Source organism: Molossus molossus, unplaced genomic scaffold (genome assembly GCF_014108415.1).
Source record: "Molossus molossus isolate mMolMol1 unplaced genomic scaffold, mMolMol1.p scaffold_m16_p_1, whole genome shotgun sequence".
NCBI lineage: Eukaryota > Metazoa > Chordata > Mammalia > Chiroptera > Molossidae > Molossus > Molossus molossus.
This window is the reverse complement of record NW_023425344.1, coordinates 197,669,584-197,689,743: the sequence shown is the minus strand read 5'-3', so window position 1 is coordinate 197,689,743 and position 20,160 is coordinate 197,669,584. Positions and strand designations below refer to the sequence as shown.

General features: G+C 45.5%; 1 protein-coding gene across 1 annotated transcript in view; it reads left to right on the top strand.

The window, feature by feature from the left end:
- The first annotated feature begins 13,476 nt into the window (after positions 1–13,476).
- Positions 13,477–20,160, top strand: part of ANXA2 (annexin A2) — a 44,090-nt gene continuing 37,406 nt past the window's right edge. The window contains exon 1 of the mRNA XM_036269371.1: positions 13,477–13,575. The gene's annotated coding sequence lies outside the window, so the exon portion shown is untranslated. The remainder of the gene's footprint in view (positions 13,576–20,160) is intronic.

The window sequence follows — 20,160 nt, the reverse complement described above, 5'->3', positions numbered from 1 at the left end:
CTCATGTTCCTCAAAACTCCTTTCATGTGACCAGGACTTGCCCTGGGCTCTAGGGAAATACTAAGGTAGAGGAATTCCAAAAAGATTTTCACAGCTTCCATAAGGGTGGCATTAAATAAATATATACCTTCTCTCGAGGCGAATGCTCTTTGCCTGTTTTTACACTGAAATGTTGGTTTAAAATTAACAGCCACACCTCTGCAGTGACACTCCCTCTGGATACTGAATACATTGGTATATGTGACATTTCCTCTAATGGTTACACAATGACTTCAAATAGCTCTGAGTAACTGTGACTGCACCGGCCAAGATGGAATGTCGTACTTCCTTTCACTGGTGGTTAACTGCTCACAGATTTGTCCTTTTCCTGTTGGGCTCCTCTAGCCCTTTGATTTCATTTCTGATACATTTGTCAAATTGTGGTTCTTTTTTTTTTACCTCCACTAGACCTTAAGGTTGGAGTTACCTTGTTTCTTGCTAGTATGCTTCGGCTGTACAGTCCTGCCCCGGGGCCTCTTGACTAGTGGGTGCTCTGTTTGCTAAACTGAATGAACTTGTCTTGAGACTTCCTTGATTTTTATGGTTAGGTACTGGCAGCTTTTTCAGGGACATGGGTGATCAAAACCAACCAGGCTTCCATCTGTACAATAAGCATTTTACCAATTTCCTAGAAAAATATTTATGAAACACTTGCTAAATGAAAAAGTTCATGTAATTGATCATTGAAGAGGAAAGCTAGGATGCATCAGATGTAGGAGACCTTTCAGAAACTGTTTCTGGGTTAGGAGTACTGTGAGTTCCACTTTTCTATTTGTTTTACAATCGTCGCCGTTTTTCTTAGCTCCCTTCCTCTGAGCTCTAACAGAACCTGCATGCTAGAGTTGTGTTGTTTGCTTTACCCCACCCTAGTTGCTACAGCACATGAATCATAGAAACCAGAGACGGGAAAGACCGGTGAAGTCATCTGGTTCATCTCCAAATTAGGGAGTGGATCATTGGGATTAGGAGAAGACTAACCTCTCATTTGAAAAGAGAGAAGGGAAAAAAACTGCAACCAGAGCTGATTAGAGCAGCTCGCCCACCTGGTTGCCTTTTACTTCTAGCACAGCCCTGAGATTCACCCTGTAGAAGTCATCAGGAATGCCCCTCAAGGCCCCAGGAACACGAGACACCAAAGCTGAAGGAGCTGAACTCAAATTCTACTGCCTGAGTAATAAAGTTGGATTATGAACCTTTCAATGGTTGTGCTAACTGAGCCTTACGGAATCTGAGACTGTTTGAGGAAGACCTTATAGATTTGAGAGCTAGCAATGACCTTCCAGATGATCTGGGCAGAAACTAAGACGGAAATGTTAGGAGATTACAGGCTGGCCGAGGGCAGGAGTACCTGTGGATCCGATTCCCCTTTCCCTCTGTCACAGTCACACACTACTCTCCTTCACTGTTGTCTCCTCCTCCTCCGTCTTATTCTTCTCTGTTGTGTTATTCTTTGAAGAAACGGCGGAGATGATTTAGCATCCATGTTCTTCGTGTCAGCCGAGCCTGAGCCCAGGCATCACTTGTCCTTGAGCCACGGAGACAAGGACCCTTCAGCCCGCCTGCAGCCTCTCCACCGTTTTCCTTGCTTCTGTGTTGTTCCGGCCGCAGAACCTGGCTTCATCTGCTGTTCAAACTCTGCTCTTGCCCTTTGGACTTGTCAACAAATGTAGTGTCCTTGGCTCCTCCTTTGGCTCTTAGCTCAGCTCTGCCCCAGCTTCCGGCCCTCTCCCGGCGCCCCTGCCCCAGCGCGAGCCTTGGGGTTGAAGAACCGGCTCCACGCTGCTTGCTTTTTGCCAATATCCCCTCACACTCAGCAGCGGTTCTCTTTGGCCGCGACCCCTTTGGGGATCGTACGACCCTGTCACAGGACATAGCAGTAGCCTAAGACATAGCAGTAGCAAAATTACAGTTATGAAGTAGCAACGAAAATAATTTTATGGTTGGGGGTCAGCACACCATGAGGAGCTGTGTTAAAGGGTGGCGGCATCAGGAAGGTTGAGAACCGCTGCCTTACGGAGTGAGGAGGAGTATTTGTACCATATGGATAGTGAGCCCATCTACGTGCTGTCCCCAGAATCAATCCCCATATCCAGTTACCTGAGTGTGTTATCACAGGTTCACTTTATTAGAAACCTAAATTCCTTTGCAACATTAGATATATTCAACAGTTACCTGTTGTTTGTATAATATTCTAGACAGCCTCATTTTATTTATTTTTTCCTTTATTGATTTTACAGAGAGAGGAAGGGAGAGGGAGAGAGAGAAATATGGATGAGGGAGAACATCGATTGGCCGCCTCCTGCATGCCCCGCACTGGGGATCAGACCCACAACCTGGGCATGTGTCCTGACTGGGAATCAAACCAGGGACCTCTTGGTGCATGGGTCGACGCTCAACCCCTGAGCCACACTGGCTGGACTAGACAGCCTCATTTTAAAGTGCTGTTTCTTGTTTGCAGCTATACATTTGAATAACCTAGGGACTAAAACCATGCTGAGGTCCTATGATCCAGAGAGTCTGAATTAAAGTAACAATTTTATATGAATATTTTAGTTCTACAAGGGATACTCTTCCCAATTTGGACAAAAAATGGAATGAAGAAACAGAAGGTCAACCATATTTGATAAAACGATTTCTTGATCTACTGGTAAAGAGATACAATTTAGTAATTCAAGCCACTTCCATTTGGAAATCCTTCTGGGCCTTTTTTAATGAACAGATAAAACCTGTTTGTGTTTGGTAACATCCACGTGCATGTGTATGATTAACGTGCCTTCATCTATTACATTGGCATCTTAAGGATTGAGTTTTAGAGCTAAAGAGAACTTAAAGATTTTCTAGTCAAAACCTCTCATTTTCCAGATAAGAAAGAGACCCAGTGAGCCTGTAGTCACAGGATGGTGCAGTAAACATGCACTACAGATAAGACAACGGTTACGTGAATAAAGAAGAAGCCTATTCTACCCTTCCCACAAACTTCACGTGACGAGTTGTTATATTAGTTTGCTTGTCAAACCTTTCTCGCAAACCTTATGTGAACTAGGTAGGATCTGGTCCCACGGAGGTTGCATTATCATAGATGATTTTCAGAGGAATCAAAACCAAATGAAAATTTTACTAGATTGAGTGTTTTATTTGTTGTCAGATACAGAACTTTTCCTCTATATTTTTTTTGATTGCGTATTATAGAATATATAGCAAAAATTCCATCAAGAAGATTAAAGTTTCCCCCAAGCCTGGCATGTGCTGTCATAATCTTAATCTGCAAGAAGGATGTCTTCTTTATACTAGCTATATATCTTTATCTCAGCTGTTTAAATTGTAGAAGTAATATGTATTCATTGTTAACAAAACTCAAATGATATAAAATAAAAGGTGAACATCCTCCTTTATACAAATAATTTTCTACTTCCCCCAAAGTAACAATATCAGTTTGGAGTATATCCTTCCATATATTTACATATATGTGTATATACATGTGCAAACCAACACACATAGGTAAATGTACATAACATAACTATTAATATTGCCCTGGCCAGTTTGGCTCAGCGGTAGAGCGTTAGCCTGCAGACCAAGGAGTCCCGGGTTCGATTCTGGCCAAGGGCACGTACCTCTATTGCAGTTCATCCCCGCCCTGGTTGTGGTCATGCGGGAGGCAACCAATCAATGTCTCTCTCTCTCTCTTTTCCTCCTCTCTCTCTCTCTCCTGCTTTATCTGGAGATAAATGTAAAAATATCCTTGGGTGAAGATTAAAAAAAAAAAATTTAATTTAAATAGAATCAAATTGGTGATACTGGTCCAATGGATTTTTTTTTTACTCAGCTGACATAAGGTCTTCAAAGTATTAAAATATTCAAAGCACTCAAAATGTGTCCAGTGGACATTTAATAAAGGTAAAAACATTCAAAGTGTAGCTACCTTTGTGTAGTGTTTTCATACTCAATGACACACATATTATTTTATGAAAAATACTCTCCTCTTTTGAGCAAATGCTTGTAACTAAGAGACATATCTTTTGTTGCAGAACTAGGAGTTTGCACTGATAGCAGACATTTAGCACTTAGTGTTTGAACAACTTTTGTGCACCATCACGTGGAAAGAGCTGCTCAGAGACACAACAGAGGCTGGTGGAGCTTGAAATGTCCATCCTCTGACCTGCCAAACCGCAGGATTGCAGCCAGATGGGCTGAGGTAAGAACTGAGGTGCCGGTGGTTCGGAAAGCATCCCAATGTCCCAGCGAGCGAGTACAAGAATGATCATGATGGGGTGGGCATTTTTACCCAAATTCATTTTCATAATGCCTTTTTAAAAAAAATCCTCACTCGAGGATATTTTTCTATTTATCTTCAGATGGAGTGGGAGGGGAGAGGGAGAGAAACACCGACGTGAAAGAGACACATCGACTGGCTGCCTCCCACATGACCCCAACCAGGGCTGGGGATGAACTGCAACTGAGGTACGTGCCCTTGACCGGAATCGAACCCACGACTCATTGGTCCACAGGCCGACCCTCTAACCACTGAGCCAAACCGGCGAGGGCCTTTCACAATGTCTTTTATGTCAGTGTTGTCACATACTGCACCAGCAGGACACAGTCTAGCTCACATTCTGCTTGTTCTTCCATTTAGCACTGTGTTTGCGAAATCTGTCCATGTCAGAACACATTGATCTAGTCCATTTTTTCAGCAGCTTCAGTCCATCAGGTAGAATTTTTCCATAAGTAACTTAACAAATATGTTTTTACTGATTTTTTATAGAGAGAGGATGGGAGAGAGAGATAGAAACATCGATTGGCCGCCTCCTGCACGCCCCCACTGGGGATCAGGCCTGCAACCCGGCATGTGCCCTGACCGGGAATCGAACCAGGACCTTTCCGTCCATGGGATGATGCTCAGTCCACTGAGCCCCACTGGCCGGGCTCCATAAGTAATTTTAATTTAGCCTCACTGATGAGCACTTAGGGTCTTTAAACTTTAAAACGCTGCAGTAAAAATCCTTATACACATACTGTTGTGGTCATGTATGACACTCTTCTTGTGATAGCTTGCTAGAAGCAACATCACTGAATCGAAGGGCGTGGACCTTTTAACCAGTGATAGATACTACTGCATTGCCTTCCCACCAATAGCATACGAGAAGTCCCAACTTACCCATTTCCAACCTCACTGGATACTATCCACCTTTCAATTTTTGTCTGGTGAGTGTAAGTAGGAATGAGGGCAATGTAATGTGTTTGCAGAGAGAAGTCCAATAGTTACAGCTACTGGGTAAGGCGATGTCAGCACAATAGGAAACAAGCAAATGCCTTTCCTTAGGTAGCTCCTGCCTGGTTGCAGAGACCAGTCAATAAAATATAATGTCACAAGGTAACTGCTGAGAGAGGAGAGGTATTTAAAAAAAAAATGCCAGGAGAAGCAGATTAGAGCCAAATCACGGGAAAATAATATTTGCTCTCAGGCTTAAAGGATGCGGCCAGGTTCACCACTGGGGGGACGGGAAGGCATCCCCAGCAGGCGACTGCGCAGAAAGGCTTGGGTGTGGCTGTGCCCGGCGGGCGTGAAGGGAGGAGCTGTAGGAAATACACCAGCAGGTAGGTCAGACCCCACAGACAGAATGTCCAGGGAGAGGTCTACCATCAGAACTATTCCTTAGAAAGAAGTTCTGGACACACTGTAGAACATGAATTGAGAGCAAAAGTATCTGTTACAGCCGGGAAAGAGAGGTTGGAGTCAGGCACTTGTTTCTCTTGAAAATAGAAATTGTGGTTTGTTTACACCAAGAGCACCTTGTGTGATTTGGGTCATGAAACCTAATTCAACACTAGTTTATTGTTCAGCGGGGCTAGATGCTAAAAAGACCCAAAAAGCCGATGAAATAACTACTGTTATTTCAAATAACTACTACTGTTTCTTCAACACCTACCAGGAACTTTCTAGACATTGTCTGATCTTTACAAGGTCCCGCATACTACAAGTGAGATACTTGGCCAGGCAGAAGCAGGAACAGAATGAGAACCTGGGACCAGACCCGTCCAAGGCCCCTTGTGTGCTCACTCACTCAGTCTCTGTCTCCCTTCCCTCCCTCCTTTCCACATATTTACGCAAGAATCCCATATAATTATTTGTAAGTTCGAGTTAAGTTTGTTAGTAACAGAGACTGGAAACAAGGGATTTAAATAAGGTAGAAACATAGTTTTTTTACATAAGAGAAATCTGGAGGAAAGCAATCCTGGATTAAAGTGATGGTTTCACATTTGTCAGGGAAAAGGTCTCCTCCTAACTTTTCCTCCTGTGCCTTTGTTTTCAGCCTCAAGTTTTTTGTTTTCCATCCTTTGTGCCTAGTTTTCACATTCTAGTTTTCCTTTTTTTTTTAAATAATTTTTTTTCTTTATTGATTTTAAAGAGAGAGGAAGGAAGAAGGAGAGAGAGAAACATCGATGAGAGAGAACATCGATCGGCCGCCTCCTGCATGCCCCCCACTGGGGATTTGGCCCACAACCTGGGCATGTGTCCTGACCAGGAAGTGAACCTGTGACCTCTTGGTGCATGGGCCAACGCTCAACCTCTGAGCCACACCAGCCGGGAACATCTTCCAGTTTTCTTCAAGGTCCCCAGTAACTGAGAGAGCTCCAGCCATCACATCATTAGGCAAAGGAAATAGAAGGAGAGAGGGTTTCAGGGGGAAAAAAACATGTCAACTGTTGTTTTTTTATCCTCACCCAAGGACACTTTTGCATTTATCTTCAAATAGTGCGGGAGGGAGAGAGGGAGGAAGAGAGAGAGAGAAACATCGATATTAAAGAGACACATCCAGTGGCTGCCACCCACACGACCCCAAATGGGGCCAGGGACAAACTGCATCCAAGGTAAGTGCCCTTAGTGGGAACTGAACCCAGGACTCTCCGGTCTGCAGGCTGACGCTCTAACCGCTGAGCCAAACCAGCCAGGGCTGTTGTTCTTTTTTTTTTAAGTGGTTTTATTGAAACCATACCTCATACATTTCATTGGCTTTTTCTTGGCCAGAGTTTAGTTAAATGTACAAATGTACACATCTAATTTCAAAAGAAGCTGAAAACTGTAATCTTTTAGCTGAGCACATTGATGTCTCCTTAAAACAAAAACAAAGAAAAAAAGTGAGTTTGTTGCTAAGGAAAAAAAGCAAAATATATACTGAATGGGGAATTTGTACTTTCTATCATAGCTTACAAACACACACACACACACACACACACACACACACTCGCAGATAGCAGTTGCTTTGATCCACAATACCCACAATTTCTGCTCTCCAAAACAGTTTTCAACACTTATAGCTATTTCTTATGAAGATTCACCAATATATTTCTAAATAACATGGCAGTGTTTTCTAATTTTTCCATTTTCAGTGGTATCTACTGTCTACTATGAAAAATGTCTTTTACTCTTTATATATACACACACACATAATCTCACAATGGTTACATCATTTTTGTCTAAATGTTTTTTGCAGAATTATGATTATAGAAACATAACCTGGGCCTTTAGTACATAGTACATTATACTATGTTTATATTTCCCTCTCATGGTAACTGTTTCAGTTATATGTTGCTGCATCACTAAGCACCTCCAAATTTAGTTTCTTACAACAATAAGAATTTGTTTTGCTCACTAGTGTGCAGTTTGGACTGAGATTAGTGGGAAGTCTGTTCTCTGCCCCACGCAGCTTCAGCTGGGGTGGCTCTCCAGGAGGCCAGCGGTCCACTTTCAAGGTGGCGCATGTAGCTGGCAAGTTGGTATTGAGGACCTTGGTTTCTCTCCACAGGCTGCTTGGGCTTCCTCGTGGCATGGTGGCTGGGTTCCAAGGCACATGTCCCAAGTAAACAAGATAGAAATGCATCCATGATCTGGCCTCAGAAGTCACAGCATCACTTCTGCTGTGTTCTGTTGCTCAAATAAAAATTCACAAGGAGTCGTGAAGTTCAAGGGAAGTGGGCATACACTCCTTCTTTTGGTGGGGAAGTTCCAGAAGAGCATGTGGGATGGGAAATATGATTGTGGTCATCTTTGGACTCTATAATACATTGTACCTTAGCTTGTTTGGGCTGCTACAACAACTTATCATAGATTGCACGGCTTATAAACAACAATTATCTCTCACGGTTCTGGAGGATGATTTATAGTTTGGCTGGGTGTGGCACCTAGTTGCAAAGTAATGATTCTTTGTGTATATCTTCTCTGATACATGTATACGTAAATAAGAGTTCTTCTGTAAATAAGAGTTTCCCATACCCCATCTTTTTGTGTATTTTTTTATTATAATTATTTTTAATCCATACTCAAGGATATTTTTCTATTTATCTTCAGATAGAGTGTGGGGGAGAGAGAGGGAGTGAAAGGGAGAGAGAGAAACGTTGATGTGAGAGGGACACATCGACTGGTTGCCTCCTGCACGACCCTGACCAAGGCTGGGGACGAACCGCAACCTAGGTATGTGCCCTTGGCTGGGATCAAACCCGAGACTCATTGGTCCTTGGACTGATGCTCTACTGCTGAGCCAAACTGGCCAGGGCTTGTGTATTTTTTACTATCAATTTAGACTAGTCAGTGTGATATAATCAATTCCTATTATTATCCAATATAATGCTCAAATTATTCCAAATATTAAGCAGTGAGGGCCTTTTCAAATTGGTTTTTATGTCCTTTCAACATGTTCCCGTCAGTTGTTTATCACAAAACTCACCATGTGTTTCCTCGGCCCCATCTCTGAATCCAGCTGTTTCTCCAAAGAAACTCATTCATTTACTGGGAAATAGTATTAAGAAAATAGGATCAGAGTATTGAGTATAATGCCATTCCTCTTTCTTACCCTTCATATATGATCTTTTTTTTTTTTTTCATCTCTCTGGAATCTTTCAGGAATTTCTCCTTGTCCCCACCCGGTATTCTAAAATTTTGTGATAATGTGCCTTGTGACTATTTTCCTTTTTGTGTGTGTGGCTTTTTCAGTCTAAAAACTCATGGCCTTCAGTTCTAGAAAATTGTCTTTAACTATTTCTTGATGATTTTCTCCCTTCCATTCTTTCTAGAACTTCTATTATTTGGATGTTGGATTTTCCAGACAGATGTTTTTGTCCCGTTTCTGGCGATATCTTCAGATATAAGACATTATTATATACCGATTGCATAGAACAAGGCTCAAGGAAATAGCTTGATGGTTAGTGAGAGTCTAAACCACACAAGGTAGAAGACTTGGGGACAGCCTGTGTTTCACTGAAGCAATGGAGACATGTGAAAAATATGGCGTCCTGGGAAAAGCAGTGTACTGAAAGGCGAAACAATATACTCCAGCCTCAGCCCTCCCACTTGCTAGTTTAAGGATTGTGGGAGATTGTCTGCAAAGGTAGTTGCCAATTCTTTCCACCTATGCAAACATATGCCCTTTATGAAGAGGTGGAATCTCTTTCTCTTCCCTTGAATCTGGCCTGTATGACTTGCTCTGACCAATGGAATGCAGTGAAAGAGACACTGTTCCAGTTCTGTGTCTGGCAGCTTCTACCTTCACTCTTGAAAACCAGCAACTGCCCTGCTGGACAGAGGCCCTTTGGGGTCTTCCAGCCTCATTTGGGTCTTCCTGGCCAACGCTAAACAGACCAGAGAAGAGCTGACACAGTGAACTCTGTCCTTTGCAGAATCACGAACAAGTAACTGGTGGTTGTTCTAAGGCTCTAAGATTTGAGCTGGTTTATTTCTGGGAATAAGTAACTGAAGTAGAAACGAGTATGTGGAGTGTTGCTGTAACAAAAACCTAAAATAAAATGTGTGACATTGATTTTACTGACGGGCAGTCATAACAGAGAGAAGGCTGTCAGTGGAGGTTGGAAGAGCGATGAGGAAACTGTGATGGAGAAAAGAAAATCTAGGTTAAGTACTGGAAGACGTTTAACAGTACTGTGGCCTGTGGTAACATGTACAATAAAAAATACACCCAATGAACTCCTAGCCAATGGGATTTTCAGGCAGAGTGTTGACAGTGGCGATGGTCTTCTTTTAACTGCTTGTGATAAAGTACAACTAGGAAAAAAAAACGCGCTAAAGAAAGATCTGCTTGGTTTTCAAGCAGAATTTATAAAGGAAGTGGAAGATTTACAATGGAAGTTATGGCCTCAGGGCAAAAATCAAATCATGTGTGACTACAAAACCTTTTTTTAGTTTTAAGATTACAGTAAGATTGAATGTTGTTACTTTGAAGATGGTCTCAAGGCTTCTATGAATCTTGTGCATTGTTTGACTGCAGCTTGACATGTACAGAGTAGAAAGAGGGGTCTGTTTTCAGAAAGAATAATAAATGTGAATTTTAGAGCATGGAGGAAACCCTAGTAAGATTCACAAAAAATCCATACTTTTTGAGAAAATTGTATTGGATATGAATCTTGGTGCATGGAGTGAACTTTACTAGGATTTATAGAAAATCCACATAGTTTTAAAGAGAATTGTATGAATGAAGTAACTGCCGTCTCGGACACAGAAACAGTTCAAAATTTAAAAAGGTTTCTGGATCTTTGCGTTTGTATTGGCATTAAGCAGAGAGCTACTCGGCTACCAATATGGGCCAGTCTTAAGGGAAAGGAAGGACTGTCTCAGTGAGTGGAGCCAACAGTCCAGAGGGCAAAGCCAAAAACTGATCAGATAATGAATGGAAGCAAGGAGCAGCAAACTAGAGCCCACAAAGCCAATCCAGTCTGTTGGCTGTTTTTGTGTAGCCTCCAAGCTAAGAGCACTGGGAGCGTTTGCTTCTGGAAAGCCAGCTGCCATTACTACCCTGGTGAAGAGAGGGATGAGGACCTGGAGGAGAGAGGTCACGGAAGAGAAAGATCCAGCCAGCTCTCAGCCATTCTAAGAACCCCAGCTGAGACACCAGGCAAATGAGTGAAGCCGCTTTCCACCCCCCAAAACCAGCAGAGCTGCCCCGCTCAGCATCATGTGGAAGAGAACCAGGCTATCCCCACTGAGTCCTGTTCAAATTGTAAAATCAAGAGCAAATAGATGGTTATGTTTTAAACACTGAGTTTTGGTGGTAATTTGTTACATTGCAACAAGTAACTTGGGTGCATTATTTAATCTCTGGACTGGGCAGGAGACTTCATTTAGGCTCCAGTTTCTTCATTTATAAAAATCTAGAGTTAGGCGGATTAATCTCTTAAGGCCCCTTTCTGCTCTGACATTCTATTACTGGGTGAATAATTCTATAATTTTTAGTGAGGCCCCATCATTACTAGCTAGGCACTGTTAGAGGTGCACAGTAGATAAGAGTGTGAACAAAACACATCTGGCCTTAGAGGACAGTGTGTTTGCCCAACTGTGGACATAATCTGAGATCTGTTGTAGTAAACACTCTTCTCTGCCATAGGGGGGAAAGAAAGAAAAAGAGAGAATCTTTGCACTAAGAGATTTGTAAATTCTTTTTTTTTTTTATCTTCACCCAAGGACATTTTCCATTTTTTGTTCAGATAGAGTGGGAGGTAGGGAGGGAGGAAGAGAGAGAGAGAGAGAGAGAGAGAGAGAGAGAGAGAGAGAGACATCAATGTGCAAGGGACACATTGAGTGGCTGCCACCCTCACGACCAACCAGGGCCGGGGACAAACCGCAATCAAGATATGCACCCTTAGCGCGAACAGAATATGGGTTTCTCTGGACCGCAGGCCGATGCTCTGACCACTGAGCCAAACTGGCCAGGGTGTAAATTCTTTTATACTAGCAGAATTGGTCCCACATTCCTCAGATATTTCCAAACCAAGACTTCTAATTGCTTCATTTTTATAATAACATCAGTGTAAGTTCTGTAGCATGAAGCGAAGTCTGGCTATTGCACAGATCTGTTTGGATTTGCTGAGTGCCTAAGATAAGCAAAAACATTGTTTTGTTTACTTGGTGGCTTTTATGTATTCCACATGATTTGATTTAAATGTATCTTCTGTAGAGGGCCTATCACAGCACAGTCCGGAGTAAGAGGCTGTGGAATCTGCCTAGAGCTGTAGGGAAAGATGGCAGAACCCTGTCCAACCTCACTGTCCCACAGTGTTGACAGGAGCAGGCTGATAAACACAGTTTCTGCCCTATAAGGCTTTCGGCCTAAACGGAAGATCTGTAAATGTAAATCCGAAATTGTATCAAAAGAGTTGCTTTATTTTTCTATTTGTCCTTCTGATAGGGCCTATCAGGTATCATTCCAAGTGAAAGACTGGGTAACAATGAGCTCTGGGCGGCGTGACCTGGGACCCCCGGTGGCAGCTAACTGGCATGGGAATGCACGTCTTTTGGCCTTGCTATCATTTTTGATCCCAGAAGTGAAATAATGCCCAACTGGAAAGTAAAAATGAACGTTAAGATGGGAGATTAAAACGCAGAAGCATTTAAGACGAGGAGAAAGAGCTGCCAGGAGTGATTGTGAAAGGAGGGGAGTCAAAGGCGCAGTGAGTCTTTGGGATTCTTGCCAAAACATTCCCGCTACTTTGTGTCCAGTGTGTGCGCGGTCACACACACCACCGTTTGCTCACACGTCGCCCCCGTGGCTTGTGAAAGCAAAGCAGGGAAGAAAAGAGAGAAACTCAGCAAAAGCAAGTGAGGGGGCTGGCTAAGCGGCTGTGTAAAACGACCGTTGTGAAAGAGGGAAAGGAGTCAAGTTCTTTGTTGGAACTTGAGATTCAAAGCCCCGGCCCCACCCGGCCCGGGAAGGCCTGCCAGGAGGACTCGCAGGGCTGCCCCACGCGCGGGGTGCTGAGTCGGGTCCCCAGAGGCTGGGAGAGAATCAGAGCAGAGCTCTCCCAGCGAAAAGGCGCCTCCCGGGGACGGAGGGGGCTGGACCTCGGCCCCTGACGTCGCCCCTACCCCGGCGCCCCCTCCCCCACTCCGGCTCCGGCCTCCCGGCGTGCTCGGAGTCTGCGCGCCGCTGGAGCCCAGGGATCGCCCGCCCCGTCTCCTCCCGGGAACGGGTGGCCAGAGGTCAGGCTAACGTGCCTGCAGACGGGAGTGCGGAGCTGGATGCCAGTGGCCCAGCTCGGGGGAATCACGACGTAGGTTTCTTGGAACAATTCTTCCTCTCATTACACTGACTCAAAAAAAAAGTGACTTAACCAAGTTCAGAATCTACTAAAGTTTGTTAATTTATTCATTTAAACCAGAGCTGAGAACGCCACGTGGCGCTCAAGAAGTAGAATGAGGAAGGGAGGGAGGGAGAAACGAGGCGGACAGCGGCCCTCGAGGAAGCCTTGGGGGCGCCGCAGTGGAAGGCAGGGCCGTGGGCGCGGGGCCGCTCGGGCGTGGCGCGTCACGGGGACAGCTCCAGGGCGATCTGGCCCTCCCGGCAGCGGGGCTGGGGAGGGTGAGTCACCCTGGTCCGGGTGGGAGCGGACCGGGGAGGGGGCGGGGCGGGGCGGGGCAGGCGGGGCGGGGCGGGCCTCCCTGCATAGTGAGGATGTGGCAGCTATAAAATCCCCACCCAGGCGTGCCGGCTGCGCTCGGCATCTGGGGACGCTCACTGCTCTCGGCGCCAGGCCCAGGTAAGCGGGGCGCGCCCTGCCAGTCCGCTATGGCCCGGGGGCCGCCGTGCTAGCGGGGCGCGGAGAGGCCGGGAAGGGGACGGCCTTGCAGAGAGGGGCTCAGGCGAACTTGGGCCACCCGGCGGAGGGGCCAGGGGGACGGTCCGTACAGGGGTTGCGGGGGCAGTGGCTAGGTGTTCCGAGCTGGAGTGAGGGGACGCAGTTGTGCTCCGGCTTTGGGGGTGCAGGGCAGAGGGACCGGGTCGTGCAGTCGCCCCGAAGTGCACTCAGGAAGCCCGACGAGGCAGCGCAGGGGAGAGGTTCGGGGGGAGGCCCCGCGTTCGGGACGCAGTACGCGCGGGCAAGGTGGGGAGTTAGGGTGTGGCCGCCCGGGGAACCTGCAGGGCGCGAGCCGAGCAGTCACCGGGGCCTTTACCCCACGTTTAATGGAAGCTTTACAGCCAACTAGAAAGGAATCCCCATCTGTTCCAAGTTACTTGACTTGAAACAAATGCGCATTTGTGGAACTTGAACCGACCAGCTGGAGGGAAGCAGTGGGGGGAGGGGGAGGGGAGGAGTTTTTAGTAGCAACCCCCCTCCCCGTTAAAACAAACCAAAATGAAAAAAAAAAAAAACACCTCGCCTCATTCTTCTTTGTCTAGATTATCTTGTAAGAGAAGCAACTTCTGATTTCCATGTATTTGGAGAGTTTCCCACTTGGCTGACCAGTTTTCAATCAAAGAGGAAGTGTCCCCCGGGGTTCTAAGGGGAGGGTTGTCACGGTGATGCCACAGTGAGTCAGGGACTGAGGGTACAGAATAGGGTGTGGCCCCTGGCCCTCTCCTCGCAGCCCTGTGGAGTGGGTGTGGGAGCCTGGTGTGGGAGGGCGGGATCCATCCACTGGCCGTTGGAACTAGGAGTGAACATCCATTTCCTTACCTATGAAAGTGGTTTAAGGGTGCCCCTTTCACCTCGATTCACACTGTTTATTGACAATTTCATAAAAACATGTTCATTAAAAAATAAACATGTAAAGCACACTGAAAACATTAAGTGCCATATACTTGTAGAGTGTCATTTTTGTGTTAAGATTCGTCATTTAAAGCTATGGGTATTCTGAATTTGTGTGTAAAGAGCAGTGGCCTTATGGGTGCATGTCGGGTCGTTACCAAGAACGGTAAGTTGTGGATTCCAGGAGTCTGGGCCCCTGAGTTCAGAGGGAGTCCGTTCCGAAGTGTGTGCTGCTGTGCCTGTCCAACTTGGAGGTTTGACACACAGAATGCATTTTCCCATTGAAACAATGTTAGAGGAGGTGCCTGGTTCCCAGGCTAGCCCAGAACCCCCTATGTACCATGCACTGATGTCTAAGGACTGACAATTAGTACAAGCCTAAATTGGGGCTGGGGGTAGTGGGGGCTGGGGGTGGAAGGATGAGGGAAGATAGGTGGGTAGGAAGAATAAACCACTGAAATTTTTTTTCTGGAACTTTTATTAGTTTTAACACTGACACAGATTAAATTATTGTAATTGGAAGATGATGTCTTTGCCCTTCCCTCCACATTTCTCTGCCTTCCTTAGAGACCCTCTTTCTTGACATCTAACAAGCCATCCAAGCTTAACCTTTTCTGCATTCCCTCCTCCTTCCCACAGCTGTGTCCTTAACACCCAGCTAGAGATGCGCAAATGGAATCAGTCTTCATTTATATTCAGCACTGGGAATGGTTGGTGATCCTAATCCGCAAGGACCCTGAAGAGTTGTGTTAGTCACAAAACAACAAGAAAACCTTGTTACCTAAACAGATCTGTAATTTATAAAGCTGAGGCTATGGAATCAAGGAGCCACATAATTTAATACTCAGGCAACGTGAAGAAAGATTTTAGGTGAGGCCAGTTCAGAGAGGCGAGCTTGTAGAGGTGTGCCCTGTGGCCAATTGTGTTAAGACATTCCCGCTTACCGCTTTCCTTCCTTCTAAACCGGTCTATTCCCTAAAATCTTCAAGGGTTTCTCTGAAAGTAGCCATGGCATCTGCAGTGGATGGGCGTGACCATCGACATGCATTTTTTCAGTTGGGGGTTTATAATTTGGAGAACGCCTGGATTTTGTAATTTCCTGCAGTGCCAAGTGGGCTGCCTCGGGTAAATGCCCAGGAGATATTGCTGACTCACTGGCTTTGGTCAGAAGCTGGGTCTTGGATTGGCGTCTCTATGCTGAACATCCTGTGTCTGAGCTATCAAAGTGCTGTATTGATTGACTTTAGGCCAGCTATCCTGGCCATTAGTTTCCTGAGTAATTTCTGATTTAAGTAGTTTTTCTGGCAAGGTAGATATCTTTCTATAATTGCTATTGATTTTGAGGTCTGTAGGCTCTTCCTGCACCACTGGGCCTAGACTCTGGAACTAACACACTGTCCTGGGCCTTTATTCTCTGTTCTGTGCTTGTGCGGGGCCCTGGGCCTACTGAGGCATTTTTCATTAATTGAGGGTGGGTGTGCCACAAAGCAGTCCCAGGCTCTGCTGGGCTGCTTTAAACATCCGTTCCTTCCTCAGTATTTATTAACCACCTGCTATGTTTTTTCACAGTTATAGGCACTGGGGTGAACAAAACACGCAAAACAGACAAAGTAAGTGAATCGTATAGGCAGTAATTGGATTTTGAATGTTACATAGCCCCAGATCTCTGTCAGTTCCCAAGCTTGGCTGGGGCTCCCTTGTAGGCAGCTGGTGCACAGATCTGAGCAGCACATTTAACCCGAGGGAAACTGGAAAGTTCTGGTGACTTAGCCTGCCTTCTGGATTTGATTGTGAGGATCAGATCGAAATGGAGTGCTCCTTTTTATTTTTTTTTGGTCACATGGGAATCCACCCTCATTTTCCCTGGTGCCACACCCTATTCTCATTTTAGGCTAACTCAGAGGAAATTCCAGTCCTTAAAAAAAAGTCTTTCCGCCCATTCACTGTCTGGTATATTTTTCCCTCTCGTATTGCCAGAGGCAGTCCTCATCTACTTTGCTGGGGAGCAGGTCAGCAGGAGGGGTCAGGAGATATCCAGGCTTGTTCTGGGTGGTTCCCCAGAGATTACCTTCGAATCTTCTTTTCAGGGTAGGCATTGAACCAGCTGAGCTCAATCTCGTCTTAGGGAAGTCAATAGCGTCCAAGCAGTCTGATCCCAGGCTTGGGGTGGGAAGTGCTGACTTCCAGGAGTGGCTGTGACTAGGATCCTTGCCCTTTGTCTCCCTGCCACACCCAGTCTACACCTTCACAGCTCAGAGGAAGTCAGTCCCAAGGCCGCTCTTCAAATCCTTCCTCCTTCCTACCTCCTTCCTTTCCTTTCCTGCCACAAGAGATGTCGGTTCCATTTGCATGTCCTCCAGTGCACAGAGCTAGGACCAAGTGGCCTTGACAGGACAGAGGTGGGTGCCAAGCTGGGGTGGGAATGGGCTGCACGTGCAGAGAAAGAAGTTGCCCTGAAGTGATCTGCCAGGCTTTGCACAGAAGCTGGGAATTGAAGCCTCCAGCTCTGAGTATGTGGAACTAGAACTTCATTGGAGGTGTTTGCTCTGAGGGAGAGAAAGAAAATTGAGGAAGGAGAGTGCACTGGAAAAGGAGAAGAATAAAAAAGAATATGGAAAGACCCGGTGGATGTAAATCCTCAAAAAATGTGACAGCGCGCCTAGTGTGTGCTGGGCACTGCTCAGACCCACAAGGAACTGGAACGAGTAAGACAGAAACCCTGTGGGCAGGTAGAATGGAAGCTCGCCTGTGTACCTCAACTCTGACATTTCAGACACACCAAGAGCCACAGGAGCACAGAGCAGGGAGAGGTGAGGAGAAAAAGTAACAGTATTTTTGTGTCCCGAGGTCTCAGGAGGATGTTAGCTGATCATGATTGAGTTCACAGTGGAGGGAACTTGGAGAACCCAGGTCTGGAGGTGGCGGGACAGTGCTAAGTGTGTTTGCAGAACAATTACCAGTCCAATCCAATTTCAGTGCATGTGCGTGCATGTGTGTAAGAGATATTTATGAATGAGTCGGTAAAGTCCAGAGTGTAAAAGGTCATGACTGCTGAGCCCCATTGGAAATACAATATGCAGGCCATAAAACACCGAAATTGAGTTGTAGATGTGAAGGCCTTGATATCTGAACTCTGAAAGTGCTTCCTGCCTACATTCGTCATTCTTCCTGCTGGTCTCTTACCGCCCACTCCATCCCCATATCAGGAAACAGCACTGAGAGGCTCTGAGAGCAAGAGGCTGCTACCTCTCTGTAGGTAGCAAACAGATATTGACTCAGATCAGGCAACAAGAGGGACAGCCAGATCGGTGTGATCAAGGCCGCTGGGCAGAATTCCAGGATTCCTGGAGAATGATTTGACTCTGACTCATGCATTAATCAAGACCATAAAACCAAGGAGGAAAGTGTATGCTTTTGGGAAATTTCTGTTAAAGAAAAGTGCTTGGGGTGGGGTAGGGTGGAGAATGGAGTACAGTGGGAATGCCCCCCCACCCCCCGCCCCGACACACAGACACACTTATGTGGTCTTTTCCCCCCCTTTGGTTTCAAATTGTTATCTGGTCCTCTAAACCAGCATTTTTGCACAGTAAGAACTTTGGTGGGGAAGCCCAACCCTACACACACACACACACACATCCTGTCCATTTTTTGGTTTAGAAGTCCCCTTTGTATCATCCAGTCCCTGATTGATTCAGCATGGTTGCTAGGGCTGTGTTTTGTGGTGACGCATCAACACTGCGATGAAACTATAATGAGGGTGTGTCAATGAAACTGTTGGATCCTTGTCAGCTTTACTCTGCAGACCAGCCCTGTTGCAACATGTTTTTGTTTGTTTGTTTGTGCCAGTTAATATTTGGTCTTAATTCTTTTCGGTAGAACTGGTTGTTACTATTTCAGGTGTTAACTTTTAGGTTTACTTTTCTGTTTGTTTGTTTCAACTGGTTTGCAAACTTGGTTTTCTTTTGTGGGGAGAAGTTAAAGCTGTTTCACTTGTAACTGTTTTCTAACTACATGTTTGAAGTGAAACAGTGATGAACAAAACAATCTGTGGAGTTTTAAAAACGGGACAAACCCTTTACATTATCTTTAAGCTAGTCCTAATTTTCACTGTAAATTATTTGTTTTTCAACAGGTTTTCATTCATGTCTAGCTTTTTATTCAAGTAAGAACTTTTTCAGTCAGGCAGTTAACAGTCTCATTTATTAATAGTTTCAAGGCCAGAGGAAACCATTCTGTTCCCTTTGTTAGGGTGGAGCGGAGTGAGTGTGTTCTCACCCCAGTGGTGGATTATTTCGAACCAGTTTGAAGTGGCTGTGGCTTTTTCACTAAGTCTCTCTATTTTCTTAAAGGAAAAACTTTCCCTTATAAAGGACCATTTTAATGATCTTGTCAAGTAGCCCAGCCCTTTTATGGGAATGGAAGGCACTGGTATGTAGAGGTACTCATCAACAGATTGAATTCACTGATTTTTTTTTTTTTTTTGCAAGTAGAAACCAGTTGGCGATCTGGGTGGGGCGGACATGTTGGAAACGTTCATGTTCAGGAGAGCCCTCTGCCAGGAAGGAGGGGCCCTTCAGTGCACGTATGAATTTTACACCGTGACGGGGTCCGCGGGAATGGAATCCCTCATGGCATGTGGACTTTACTTTATTCTCATTTAAAACAATAGATGCTACGGCAGAGCTATTGTTTCCAGTGAGGAAATTCAGCCTCCGGAGAAAATGCTGTGAACCGAGACTATGAGTATTGGGAACAAATCGCTGGCTTTCTGGCCCTCCAGTATTTCCAAGCTTCAATTTTGCACCATTCAGAAGTGTGTATTTTAGGCCTCTGGAAGGAACCACAATAGACGTGGCTTGTTTTAAGCCCGTCTTGTTCTCCTGACACCCAGGGACGTTCTCTATCCCGGCTTTCTTCGTGTTTCTCTGGCTGAAATCTTTCGGGGTGATTGCCCTTCTCAAACTAGTACCTCACCCTTGAAGCCCGTAGCTGACCTTACTCCTGTTGTCTTTAATCTTTCTCTGGGTGTCTTCATCTCTAGAATGGAGAACCGTAGTGGTGAAGTTGAGAGGGTGAAGACTCAAGAGTCGGGGCCCAGACTCAGGCCCTGGCTCCCTGCTCACTAGCTGGGTGACCTGAGCTCACCTCTCAGGTGTCTCCCTGGGGCGAGGAGGGCAGAGAGCTGAAGGCCCTGCAGGACGGGGTCTGCGTTTCATAGCTGTGTGTCTCTGACCGCCCTGAATGCGCGTGGGCCAGCGTCTGCTCCTTAGGGGATGGTTGATAGGTTACGAGCTGTAACCCACGAGAGCACCGCCAAGACTTCTTTCTCCACTTTCAAGGGTAGCAGCACACTGACACCATCGCATCAATCAGCTCTACTATATTAAGCTAATGTTTTAACAAACATGAGTGGGAAAGCCAACTGTTTCTACTAGAGACTAATCCATCATCCACGAAATGACTTGGCTTTGCCAGGGGATTGGATGCAGTAAAGATACGGGCCATAGTTTTTTCTAAGGTGAAAATAAAGTTTGTCATTAAGCTTGCATGAAATAGGAGACAGCTGTATGGACACCAAAGACATGCATGGAAATG